Genomic DNA, 14,147 nt, shown 5'->3' with positions numbered 1-14,147 from the left:
GATTATTTAATCTTATAGGAATGGATATTAATGTTTTTGATTTAACTGTTTGTACATTTACTCTTTCAAACGTGAGGTTCTCATATACTGGTAGTAAATTTGCCTGTTGATATTCTTTAGCGTCGTTATCATAAGGAGTTCCGTCCATTTGAATAAAAATTACGTGATCGTCTTTTTGTCTTAATAAACAGTCGCGGTTTTCGGTTACTAGAATTAAATCTGTTTCCCGTGGTTCTGCGAGTTCGAGTACTTCTTCATATATGTGATCTCCTTCGCGTAGGTCAATAACTGTCCTTCGTTTTATTGTCGCCGTCTTCGCTGCTGTCGTCGTCACTGGAATATTCTTCTACTATTACGTCAGGTTCCTGAGGATGTGGGTTAGGTGGAGGAGCCTTAATAATTTCGCAATAAATATTAGGGTTACTAGAAACGGGTTCGACCAATGATTCGTTTAGAGATCCATCATACTCGTGATTTACGAATAGGGGAATGGTGAGATTAACAGGTGGATTTCTGGATAAAGCATCTGCATTATTATTTAAACTCCCTTTCTTATATTGTATTTCGTATTCGTATTCAGCCAATTTTGTTCTCCATTTCCATAATCTGGAGGAAGGATCCTTAATAGAATGTAACCATACGAGGGGTTTATGATCAGTAATAATAGTGAATTTCTTTCCGTATAAATAAGGTCGAAAATGATTGACGCAATAAACTATGGCTAAGCATTCTTTTTCGATAGTAGAATAATTTTGTTCGGCGTTATTTAACACGCGGGAGGTATAAGCGATAGGTAAATCTTTTCCGATTTGCCCTTGACTGAGTACTCCTCCGACAGCATATCCGGATGCGTCGGTTGTTAGAATGAAAGGTTAAGTGAAATCGGGATATTGAAGTATAGGTTCAGAGCATAAAGAGCGTTTTAGAATGTCGAAAGCCTCTATTTGCTTTTGTTGCCAATTAAACGTATTATTTTTCTTTAGTAGGTCTGTGAGTGGTTTAGCGACCTTGGAAAATTGAGGGATAAACCGTCTATAGTATCCAGCTAATCCTAGAAATTGTTTTATGTGTTTTTCATTTTTCGGAGGGGGAAATCTAACTATAGATGCTATTTTATTTGGATCGGGCCTGACTCCGTCATCTCCGATAATATGACCGAGATACGCTACTTCGTGATGCAGAAATTCGCATTTATCGGGTTGTAATTTTAAATTCGCATTTCTTAATCTTTGCATCAATTTATTAAATTTAATTTCATGCTCTTCTAGAGATCTGGCGTAAATAATTATGTCGTCCATATATACGAATAATTCATTACACTGTAATCCAGAAAGAACGTTATCCATTAATCTTTGAAAAGTCGCTGGTGCGTTTTTTAGACCGAAAGGCATTCTTTTAAATTGATAATGACCGTATGGAGTCGAAAATGCGGTTTTAGAGTAATCTTTAGGAGCCATGGGGATTTGATGGAAACCGGAGGTTAGATCGAGAACAGAGAAATATTTAGCGGATCCTAATTGATCTAAAATATCAGTTATGTTTGGGAGAGGGTATGCGTCTCCTATGGTTTTTTCATTGAGACTGCGATAATCGATGACCATTCACTATCTTTTATTTCCCTGTGAATCTGATTTTTTGGGTACTATCCACACGGAGGAATTATAAGGGGATGTAGAATATTCGATTAAATTATTGGATAATAATTCATTGACTTGTTTATTGATCTCGTCCTTGTGGACAGGAGGAAATCGATATTGTTTCATATGGATAGGGATCTCATTAGTAGTGGGTATGAAATGCTGAGTGGCGTTAGTAGCTCCGAGATTATCGTCGGGAAGATGAAATCTGTCGGCATGATTATGAATTAATGATTTGACATTATTGAGCTCCTCGGAGTTTAAATGTTCTAATCGTAGAAGCTGCATGGTAGCAAATGTGCGGTCGCAAGGAGCTTCGTCATTGCGAATTTCTTCGAGATATGAAGGGTTATTGATATATAAAGGAGAAGTCGTTACGAGCCCTCGGGTTGCAACGACGTGAGTAGAATTGTCTTCAAAATCTAATTGATTATTATGAATCACTGGATGCCCTAAGGTTGCAGTGAAATTTTCGTACCTAACTTTTTCATTGCATTCAGAAGAAGGACCGTCGGTCGTCTCATTCCCTCGGGTTTCGACGGCACCGTCTGGGATCGTGGATCCAGACGTATCCGCAAAGTCAAAAAATCTTCTAATTCGGCAGAAGGGACATCTACGTGATAAGCACGGTCAGAGGTATTAATAATGGGTAGGTAAGCTTTACCGTTAATATTAGAGACTATAGCTTCTCCGAGATATACATCTTTGTTATACGCGTAGCGTGGTATATATCCGTATGATTTATCTGGGTTAGTGATATTAATGAAAAAGGGCGAGACCGATCGCGGTCCGACGCGGAGAAAACTTGCCTCTGAGAATGGAATTCTAATATCGTCGTAATGTAGGCATCGATTTTTATAATCGATAGCGGCTCGTGTTTACAAAAAAGTGTTTTCTAAAATTCCATCCTGTGGAAAAGTGACGGTATCGGGAATTATATAAAAACAGGTAGGGAGACCAAGAAAATTTATAACAACGGAGCCTAAGGTCGGCATCATTTCAGAAGATAGTCCCTGAAGAGCTAGGACAACTTCGCGAAGTTTTATTTTTCGATCAAGACAGTGTCGTTTTATGAGATTTACTCCAGAGCCTGAATCGACCATGAAGAGGCAATCTCCCTGAAGATCTGGGGATGAAAGGACAGCAGTGGTTAGGCTATGAGGTTTTGCTTTTCGTCTATTCTTCCAACACTGGTGATAAGGTACGAGTCGGGCTTAGAGGTCGCACTGTAGTAACTGGTGCGCGTTGGAGAAGAGAAGGGCGTCCCGGTTGAGCATCGTTCCGGCGGGCGCCAATTGTTACCGGAACGCTCTGGGCCTTTCCCTGATTATTGTTACTGGTAGAAGGGCGTGGGGGGGAAGAATTATTTTCGAGGGAGCGTCTGTACGCGAGCTTGCGGCATTTGTCAATAAGATGTCCGGGATTTTTACAGTAGCGACAGATTTTCTCATGAAGGTAATTGGGTCCGGGTTATCCTGGGATAAGAGGTTTTATAAAGGGGACATTGTTTCGTGATGGTTTTGATGGAGAGGATTGTTGTGGCTCATGAGTTATTGTTTGTTGCAATGGTCCAGATCTATTCGAGAAATCAGCGCGAGGGGAAATGTTAGTTCTATGCATGGAAGTAGCCCGTTTGCGCGCATTTTCCGCTTCTAGAGTTTTTGATAACTTTATAGCGGTCTCGAGGATGTTGTCGAGTGAGAAGACTCCTTCTAATTTAACTCTAATTAACAAGTCAGTAGGGAGACCGTTAACGAAACTAGTACTAACACTACGGTCGATGATATCTTTGGTAGGTTCGTCGATTTCTCCGTAACAGTCGCTTTCTCCGTTGATTATTGTACAGTCTCTCGTAGAGGACAGACGTGTTTTTCTTCCTCTCTTGTCTTGCGTGTTTTTGAAAATCCTTCCTAATTATATATTTCTGTTTGGCGATGGACGGAAAAAGGACTTGCAAGGGATGTGGTACAGTTGTGGTCAAGCCTATTGTTTGTATAACCTGCGATATGGCAACGCATCCAGCCTGCATAAATCGCACGGGGCATCCACATGCTAAGGGACAATTTTTAAATTGCGATGCTTCATCGGACACAGCCCGAAATGCAACTCTAGACTCTACTCTCCTAAAAAGCATAAAAGATTTGTTGCGATTGGAGTTTGATAATTTTCGGAGGGACATTAAAGAAATGTACCGGGCTGACATGGAGGAAATTAAAAAGGATATACAAAACCTATCAGGACGCATCGATCACCTTGAAAATTTGCTGGCTGAATCACAACAAACGGCTTCCTCAAATTTCCCCGAAGAAAGTATTATGGAGGAGATAAGAGAGAGAGAGAGGAGAGGTCAGTGAATCTCATTTTCCTGAATCTGGATGAGCTTGAGGACGGCATCAGAGATGACCTAAACCTTGCAAGGGACATTATTTCATCAATCCAGACGGATGTCCCGGAGATCAAAGTTTTGCGCCTGGGTAAAAAAATCCAGGGGCGTCCACGACCACTTCGGGTCTCACTACCTGCCGTGCATGATGTGCAAAAAATATTGAAGGGAAAGGCACGTTACAATGGACCTGTGAAAATTTTTCAAGACCAAACATTGAAACAGCGGAAGCACTTTAAGGAACTGCAGCTGCAGCTGAGGTCAATGAGGGACGCAGGGGAGACAAATAAGACGATCAGATACAAAAATGGGATCCCAAAGATTGTATATATTAACCCCGGTGCGTTCGCAAAAAACTGAGTCGCTTGCCTCTGATTTACTACCAGAATGTCCGAGGCCTGCGAACTAAATTATTTGATTTGCGATGTAGCCTAGTTACTGTATCTCAAAAGTTTGATGTCATTGTGTTGGTCGAAACATGGCTATGTAATAGCATTGCGGACGCGGAGTTGGGATTAAATGACTATAATGTATTTCGCTTGGATAGAAATTCTGAAAATAGTGTGCATATGCGAGGGGGAGGCGTGCTGATTGCGGTACGAAGGAACATATTTAGTAAGGTCGTAAAAACCACAGAATTGAATGTCGAGCAGTTATTTGTTGACATTAAATTAGGGCACAGGCATTTAACCGTCGGTACTGTCTATTTACCCCCAGCTTCGACTCCGGCTATTTATGAAAAACACTGTTTATCGGTTGAACAGGTGCTGGGGAGGTCGTTGAACTCGGATATTTTGATTGTCGGTGATTATAACCTGCCGAGCATGTGCTGGTACAATAATAAGAGTCTTATAACACTGAATAGAGTTTGCAAAGAATCTGAGCAAGCTAACATTATCTTAAATTTTTTTAACGAATTTAATCTTTCTCAGCACAATAGTATAAATAATAAGAGTAGTAACATATTGAACTTGGTATTCTCCTCGTTGCATAACGTCGCCGTTAACTGGGCCCTTGAGCCGATCTGTAAATGTGATGTATATCACCCGCCTATTGTGATCTCTTTGCCTATGTCAAATGGATCGTTGTTCTCATCGACTCCTGAAGCAAAACTAAATTTAAAAAAAGCTAACTACGCGGATATAAACAACTATCTAAACGGTATTAGATGGGATGAAGAGCTACTGAATCGTAACGTTGATGAGGCCGTTAACTTTATGTATATGCATCTGGAGAGGGCAATCGATGCCTATGTACCGGTACATGTGAAGCGTAAATCGGCATATCCAATATGGTTTACTAGCGAATTGAGATCGATCACGATAGCCAAAAAAGTGGCACACCACCGTTACAAAAACACGAACAATCTCTCTGACTACTTCCTATTTGCGAAATTAAGAGCTAAATGTAAATCTCTCTCCTCGGGGTGCCTGAAAGACTATGTTCGAAACGTTGAGTCTGTGATAAATTATAATGTCAATGCATTCTGGGGGTTCACAAAATCTATGCTAAAATCAAATGGACAGCCCTTATATCTATATAGTAATGAAACGCCTATCGTAAATAGCGGGAATATTGCTAATCATTTTGCGGACTATTTCGAATCCGTCTACACGACATCTGGAGGGGGGAGCGTCGAGGACGTAACGTGTGAACAGGATCTGAACTTGCACAATATTGAAATAAATATTAGCGAAGTGTTTGAATGCATAAACTCCACTTTATTAAATTCATGCTCGGGTGTTGATGAGATACCATCATTTTTCCTCAGATCTTGTGATTACGTTATGTCAAGAATCTTATGGATTATTTTCAATAAATCATTATCCAGTGGCATTTTTCCAGAGCGGTGGAAAATCTCCATAGTCACACCGGTTTTTAAAAGCGGCGATAGAACATTGGTAAATAACTATAGGCCTATAAGCAAGCAGAACCTAATGCCAAAAATATTTGAAAACATTGTTACAAACAAATTATCGTCTCTGTGTAGAAATGTTTTAATAGATGAGCAGCATGGCTTTGTGAACGGCCGATCGGTTAACACGAATCTCCTCCTATATCATGACTTTTTGAGTGCCTCGATGGAGGGGGGCGCACAGGTTGATACGATCTACACAGATTTTAAGAAGGCCTTCGATAGTGTGGATCACACGTTGCTAAAATGCAAGTTGCGGGCTATGGGTTTTGAAGGGGCGATATTGAAATGGATATCCAGTTTTGTTGAGGGTAGATCCCAGACTGTAAAATTTGGAAACAGTTTCTCCAGAATCATTGCTCCTGCATCGGGTGTCCCTCAGGGCTCTCATCTTGGCCCACTTCTATTTAATATATTTATCAATGACATTGGTGGAGTGTTTAAAAACAGTAAATTTTTACTTTATGCTGACGATCTTAAAATTTTTCGTAATGTAAATAACGTAGAAGAGGCCGAGTTACTGCAGCAAGACCTTGTTCGATTGGGCAAGTGGAGTGATGTAAATAGACTATGTTTTAATTTAACAAAGTGTCATGTGATGCATATGAGCAAAAAAACTACTATACTCAATTTTAATTATGTTATGGTGCCTCCCTCTCTGTTGTTGACTCTGTAAGAGATCTTGGAGTGATTTTTTGCTCAGACCTGTCATTTGATATGCACATGCGAGCCATTGTAAATAGAGCATATAGAAAGCTAGGTTTTATTTTGCGTTCCTGTAAATATTTTAAGAATATAAAAACATTAAAATTGTTATATTGCGCATTGGTTAGACCGCATGTGGAATACGCGGCAATTGTGTGGTCCCCTTACCAGGTAAATCACAGTCTAATGATTGAGAGGGTTCAACACCGGTTCATACGGAGAATTAGTTTCCTCGTGGGTGAGCCGATGAAATACTCGGATCACTCATATGGGGATTTGCAGGGAAGACTCGGGCTTGTCTCATTGCAGAATCGCAGGGAAATTCTTGATTTAACCTTTCTTTTTAGGCTGATCGGGGGGCAGATTTACTGTGCGGAGCTGCTTGCAAAGGTGAAATTGCACATCCCGAGTAGACCATTAAGAAATAAACAATTGTTTCATGAAGAGTACCATCGCACATCGTATGGGAGACACAAACCTCTCAATCGTATCTGTATACAAGCGAACAAAAGTGTGGATCTGGTCGATTTCTTTCATGGCTCCATAGATTCATTTAAGCGATCCCTACTGATGAGACTATATTTGTTAAATATGTAATATTTTAATTGTAGCGTGACATTGTTTCCTAGTTGTCAATCTCTTTCTGTGTATTAAAGGGAAAGCCTTTCCCGTCTATAAGATAAATAAAAAATAAATAAAAAAAAATTATAGCTGCACGTAATTCTTTTACTCTTCCTATATAATCGAAAATATCCTCGTTAGGTTTCATATAGATGTTTGCGAGTTCACCGCGATACTGATCTACAGATTTATTTGGACCGAAAATAGCTTTTAACTGTTTTGTTAACGAAAAAACAGAATTATATTCTCTTCCTTCTATCGCGGAGTAAGCATGTCCTTGTAATTTATTAATTATAAGTTGCACTAAGTAATGTTCGTGATATTGTGGTATTAATTCGCGGGCACGTTCGCAGATTTTGCTAAATTGAAAGACAGACATTTTGTGTCCGTCGTATTTAGGGATAGAATCGACTACGTCTTTAAAACGGATCGGGGAAGGTATGTCGACGGGGCTAGTTGCGCGAGTGTTTTCTGAAGGGAGGTAATCAAAATGAGCTCTTCTTTGATTGGATGCATCGGAAGTCAGACTATTATTAATACGTTGGTTTAAAATCTCTATTTGTCTGGGTAAAGCACTAAGGTGGGAGATTTGTTCAACTAAAATAGTTAATATTGAGTCATACTGGTCGTCTGATTTTTTGGTTTCGATTTCTCGTAATAATGCTTTAAATTCGTCTGTCTTTTCCTGCAGTAATTTATGTTGCTCTTTGAGTGATTTTTCTTTTTCCGTTAACATTCGACTAAAAATTTCAAGTTCGGATCGTGATACACCTTCCTCAGCCTCGGAAGGAGGATTAGAACTTTGTGATCGTGTATTCGGCATGGCGCACTTACCTTAGAGAAAAATAAGAGGCTGAAAGAAAATATATTAATGAGATTAATTACAGTGTTCGGTCGCTTAATCGGGACCGAATAGATGTCGAATTTTATAGATTTTGCGACGGGGATCTGTACGTTCAATTGTTTTGTAATCCGGATATTTGTATTCGAATTCTATTGGCGTTGGTTTATGATTGATATTCTTATTTTCGTTAGATAGTGGTTCGTCATTTGTATTATTAGTTAAATTGTATATTTTTGTAAATAAAGGAAGGGGATTTTGGAAAGAGGAGATTGTTTCTTTGATCTGAAAATTAATCATTTTAATTTGAACTCGACGCCCGCCTTTCCTGGGCATGAGGGAAAATAAAATGTATTTGAAACTTTAACTTATTTTTCAACTGTTGCCACACTCCTCGTCAGCGACAATTGGTGTTGTTGCCACACTTCGTCAGCGACAACTAACAATCAAATCAAGATAATCATTTAGGAAAGGAATTGAATATAATTGAAAATTCAATCGTAATCGTCTGTTGCCACCCTCCTCGTCAGCGACAGCGATAATTGTTGCCACACTTGTCAGCGACAATTTGATTAAATTTCAAGTTACACTCGTTATTCACTTTCAATTTAAAATTTTAGAATTTTAACGCGAAAGAGGATTAATTCCTGAGACCTTTACACAGGAGGATCCTTATCAGTCCTTTAGGCAATCCCACCGCTGCCACCAAAGTTTTGAGTTGTCACGTCTGGGTGATCTTCCTTCTCTCTCTATGCCTAGGCTAGTGAGAAAACGGATGCTCTCTATTTTTGTGAGGCAACCTGCTTACTCCGGCTATACCCCTGGAACGCCGAGAGCTAGGACCGAAGTTACGGATCTAGGGAATGTTGTAGGTCACAGGAGTGGGGGTATTAGTTACTAGTTGGGAGTATCGAATCTCTTAGCGATATCTTCGATGTCGTTTAAAATAGTTATAACTTGATCGAAAGTTATTTTACCATTCAAATATTCATAGATCAAATTGACTATTAATTGGTAAATCGTATTGCAAATTAAGCCTTGAAGTTGTTTATTCATCTGGATAATAATAATTCAGGGGCTAATTAATAAAATGAATTTGATATTTATTTAATCGTCTGTGAATTCGACGCTTATTTGCACCAGGGATATGAAGATTATCTAAGCAGACTATGAGCTGATCGATATCAATAGTTCCTTCTAAAATGTCAGTTAGTAACCCGATAATTATATTTATAATTGAATTTGCGTCGTCGTTTGTTAATCCTTGGACGTCTAATTCAGTAGATCTAGGTAGCATTTGAATTAATTGTTGAGGCAATGATGAGAATAATATATTTAATGCACGTATAATTAAGTGTACATATATATCAATAATTTAGATAAATGTCGTACTCATCTATTTCTAAAGAATTCTCAGGGAGTTGAGCTTTTAGTTGAGAGATTAAATCGTTAGTTTCAGATTCTTCTTGATGGTTATTTGCAATGTAATTTTCCTTTAGATAATCTATGCTCTGACACTATTCAGAGAATAATATTAATTCAGGGGAGTATGAATCTAAGCTTGACGATAGGTTTATTACAGGCGTTGTCTTTTGTTCGGTAGTTAAGCTTCCTGAAGTATTAAGTTGAGAAGATGAAGTCTTTAAGCGACGCAATGTATCGGGAGAAAATGATACTATTTCGCACGATTTGACACGCGGCTTATTTTTAAGTGCTTTACGCTTAAGCCAGCATAAAGTCGATATAACGCGGGCTTCGCGAGTTTACAAGCCGGCTCGATGATTCCTCTTTTTCCGACGTGGTTTTCTGTCTCTCGGGTTGCTCATCTACAAGGGGTTATATGGTCGGAATGAAGGGCTTATAATGAGTTAGATAAGAACTTTCGTGAGATAACATGAAAGGTGAACTTGAGGGAGTGAGATATCAATATTCGATACGTCTATTCATTTGATCTTAAATACAAATTCAAAAGGAAGGTCGATGGTTAAGGAGAATGTATTCGGGCATACGAAGGATGCCTGTCGTCGACGATGGAAATAACGTAGGGTATTGATGGGAGCTTTGTCACCAGGCACTATCGCTGGGTGCTCGATAACGAAAGGAAGTTGAGGAAATGGCAGAAAGTTGCTTGTGTCTACGGTAAAAGTATGCGTTGCAACTATATGTAAAATGAGGATTGGACCACGTCCAGAGCGAAATTAATTCTAGAATTCTATTTAAGAATTCTTACGTGATATCTTGTCTCTTATTATCGATATTATTAGGCGAGAGAAGGTAACGAGAAGTTGTCTTCGGGCATACGAAGGATGCCTGTCGTCGATGATGGAAATAACGCAGGGTGTTGAGGGGAGCTTTGTCACCAGGCACTATCGCTGGGTGCTCGACAACGACGGGATGCTGAGGAAATGGTAGAGAGTCGTATGGACTTACGAAAGGTACGTCCAACGGCTAAAGGTAAAGTGTGGATTGGACGACGTTCGAGTGATATCAAGAGTACTATTTCTACACGTTAATATTACTAATTTCTGATATTGATACCTTGAATAAATTATGGAAAGGTAGTTGGATTCTGATTTGATAAATATTGACTGATAATGGGCAACTGTTTGCTACATGCAATGCGTAACAGTGGATTTCATTTATTTGGTATAAGGAGAAAATAATGATTGATAGAGAATTGTCAGTCTAGCGCAGCTTAGAATTGGAATTCGCGTAAAGCGGCGTATTTAATAGTCTGGGTAATTATAAATACTTACCTTGTGATAGACTGTGAACTTCAGGCAGCGGGTCGTTATACGCTCGTTCGCCTTTTTCCCTTCTCTAGGACCTCGGTCGCGGGATGTTTTGGCAAAATCAACGTACTCGAGTTTAAAGCACAAGAGTTCTTTATTCAACTTTTATTTTATAATTCTATGCGCGACTAACAAATCGGGTATGTCAACGCAGTTGACGGCAAACGTGTGACTTTATACAGAGTATCGTAAGGCTACAGAAATGATGTGTTGTAGAGCTACGGTGGGATCTCGATGATGATATGCCGTAGTGTTACGGTGAGATGCTAATGATGGTATGCCGTGATGAAGTTAAGAATTAAGGGTTTATATACCCATCAAATCGAGAAAAATCTGAGTGTCGTGTGCAGTTCCCTTTTGGTGGGGATTTCTAAGAAAGACGTTTTCTTGGAATATGTCACAATAAATTGTACTAAGAGGTCACGATACGGTGACCCGCAGGAGCGAGCGCTCTAGGTGTCAACTATCAATTTACGAGTTTTAGATAATTTGGACCGGATATCGAAGTTCGGCGGTGAGCTTGAGGTGAGGAGCGACGATTCCAAGAAGTGTCTAATTTATTATTCTTTTGCGGTTTGAACGCTAGCATCCGATAACGCGAGGGAGATAACGGACGGAAGCGGCTTGTCACCTACGATCGGCACTTAATTACTTGCTGATTTGTGAGCTGATTTTAGAGGGGTCTGCGCATAGATACTTGTTAAAGTTTCTTGTAGTTCGCCAAATATTCATTTGTACGTTTATTGCATCATTTCTTATATAATTTATTTTATGTTATTAATTAGAATTCTTAATGATTGATAATTTATAATAAAACTTGAGTTTAATGCAATAGGGTAAGATTAAGTTATTTCTAAATTATAGAATTATGATTCCATAACGTAATATCGAGAATTTCTTGTTCTCGTTTTGACTTAATTCTATAATAAAATATTCTCTTTAATTATATCTACTTGGGCCTTATTTATAAATCTCTTCATTTAATAATTTACTCAATAAATCTTAATGATCTTGGGTTCGTTATCGAAATCATTTAATGACTGAAATAAGGCTTCGTAAATATAATTGCGGATGGAATCTTAAAATATTAAGTGTTTGAATACTTTTAGTAATTCATCGAATGCTTTTCGCAAGTTTGTCATTACAATGCATCGCAAGAAAAGGATTTATGGAATCTTCCTCATAATAATTCTGTCGGTGATTAAAAATACTTCTAAAACTTATTACTATAAGTCTTAATTTGTTAAGTAAAGTTCGACAAGTTATTATGTTTCTGATTCCATAAATAATATTATTATATTGTTTAATTGATATTGAATATTCATATATAGGTGGGTTAGTCATGATTAAAATATATTCTTATTGCTAAGGGTTAGTTTCATATAATAACTTCTGGTTAGTTGAAGTATACGTTCAGGGGTCTCGGATGACGTTTGATTGTTCGGATCGCTAGTTCCTGGTAGCGGCTAGTTAGAACTAGATAACTGGAGACTCTAGATTTGGTTTGGTTAGTAATTAATAATATAAATGCTTGATTTTAGTCTAAACAATTATGTAAAGAGGAAAATCATTAATTATCCTTAAATTTTAAGTATCGGCGCAGGAAGAACAGTAGCGCGCAAAAATATGGTTTCGCGAAAATGACGGGACGTTACATTATGTATAGATGCTTATACTATCGATGTTATCAATCTTATTGTATATGATCGCGAAACTGTGTCCAAAATTGAATTTCGATCCTAACCTATTAATCTATACTAACAACAATTTATTAATTCTACTATTCTAACGCTATTCATCTCATTCACAATATGTCGATGAGTTATCTAGTCATTCCTTAACTTAAATTAATCAATTTAATTATCTATAATCTAATAAACACTTTAAATACTAATAAATACTATAATCTAATAAATACTAATAAAATGTTATATATTATAATATAAAGTTATTATCAATATCACGTATAAATAACTTTATATGGGATAACTTCGTATAGGATAATAAAAGGAAAAAATATTATAGAACAATAAAAGCTACACATATATATATTTGTTCAAACTCGATTAATATTTTTGTCTACAGAAATCAGCCGATTAAGGTGTTGATTTTGAATCGTAGGGTGCATGAAAAATCTCACACTATTTTCGAGTAAATTGTTTATTTAAAATGTTTGTGTTTAATTATAATATATGAAGTCTCGGCCTCGGTTACTAACAAGTTCTCGGTCTTGTATTAATTATCGAAAGAAGACTCGGCTTCTATTGTCAACGGCGAATATTCGCACGAATATTTAATTATTGCAAAAACTCGCTTTTGTATACGATCGAAAGACTCGCCTTTTTTAATGTACTGCCTCGCTAGGAGCCACGAATAATAGTGCATCTGTGACCGCTGTTTCATAAGATGTGGTCCCCCATCGGCGGGTTACGGTCGCGAGGACGTCACGGATAGGACATCATGGATTGGCTATTAGCTATTGCGCGTAGCTAGATTTTACGAGCTCGCGGTCTCGAGGCTTATACGTAGCACTTATCTGTAGCGCGATGAAATATATACATCTTTTGTTTATCGTCGCAACATACTTCCCCCATTTAGAGGGTACCGATCAATTGCTGATTATATCTAATCGCCTTATATGGTACGGATATATACAGTTCGTAGACTTCATTATACAATGTTTGTCTTATCGTTATGCGTATATTTTTCGATTGGAAGTGGACAGATGTATTTCACGGCTCGCTTTAAAGTTCCCGTTGTTGTTATAACGGTAACGGTTCGCGCTGTTCCATCTTCGCTGGATGAAGTTCCGCAACCTTGCCTAATGCCCATTGTGTGCACGGAAGGTTTTTCTCCTTGATGAGCACTATCGCTCCGATTTCAATTTTCTCTCCGTCCTTTATCCATTTGCGTCGAATTTGGAGCTCGTTAAGATATTCCAGACTCCAACGTGACCAAAAGTCCTGCCGTACTTTGGTTATATGTTGCCAAGCGAACAGGCGGTTGGCTGGGACAGACGAGAGATCAGGCTCGGGCATGTTAACCAATGGTCTGCCGATTAAGCAATATGCGGGTGTTAGGATCAGCAAATCGTTAGGATCGAAGGAGTGGGAGGAGATAGGTCTAGAATTTAATATTCCTTCTATTTCTATGGTGAAGGTATTTAGTTCTTCAAATGTAAATAGAAGTTCTCCGACAACACGTTTAAAATGATGAATTTGAATAATTTTACCGTGGATTCCCATAGCCCATC

This window comes from Prenolepis imparis, unplaced genomic scaffold, assembly GCF_030444845.1.
Source record: "Prenolepis imparis isolate NDT839.2.m4 unplaced genomic scaffold, iyPreImpa1.0 SCAF_8, whole genome shotgun sequence".
Lineage (NCBI taxonomy): Eukaryota > Metazoa > Arthropoda > Insecta > Hymenoptera > Formicidae > Prenolepis > Prenolepis imparis.
The sequence above is the reverse complement of the archived record's forward strand: the minus strand, read 5'-3'. Positions refer to the sequence as shown.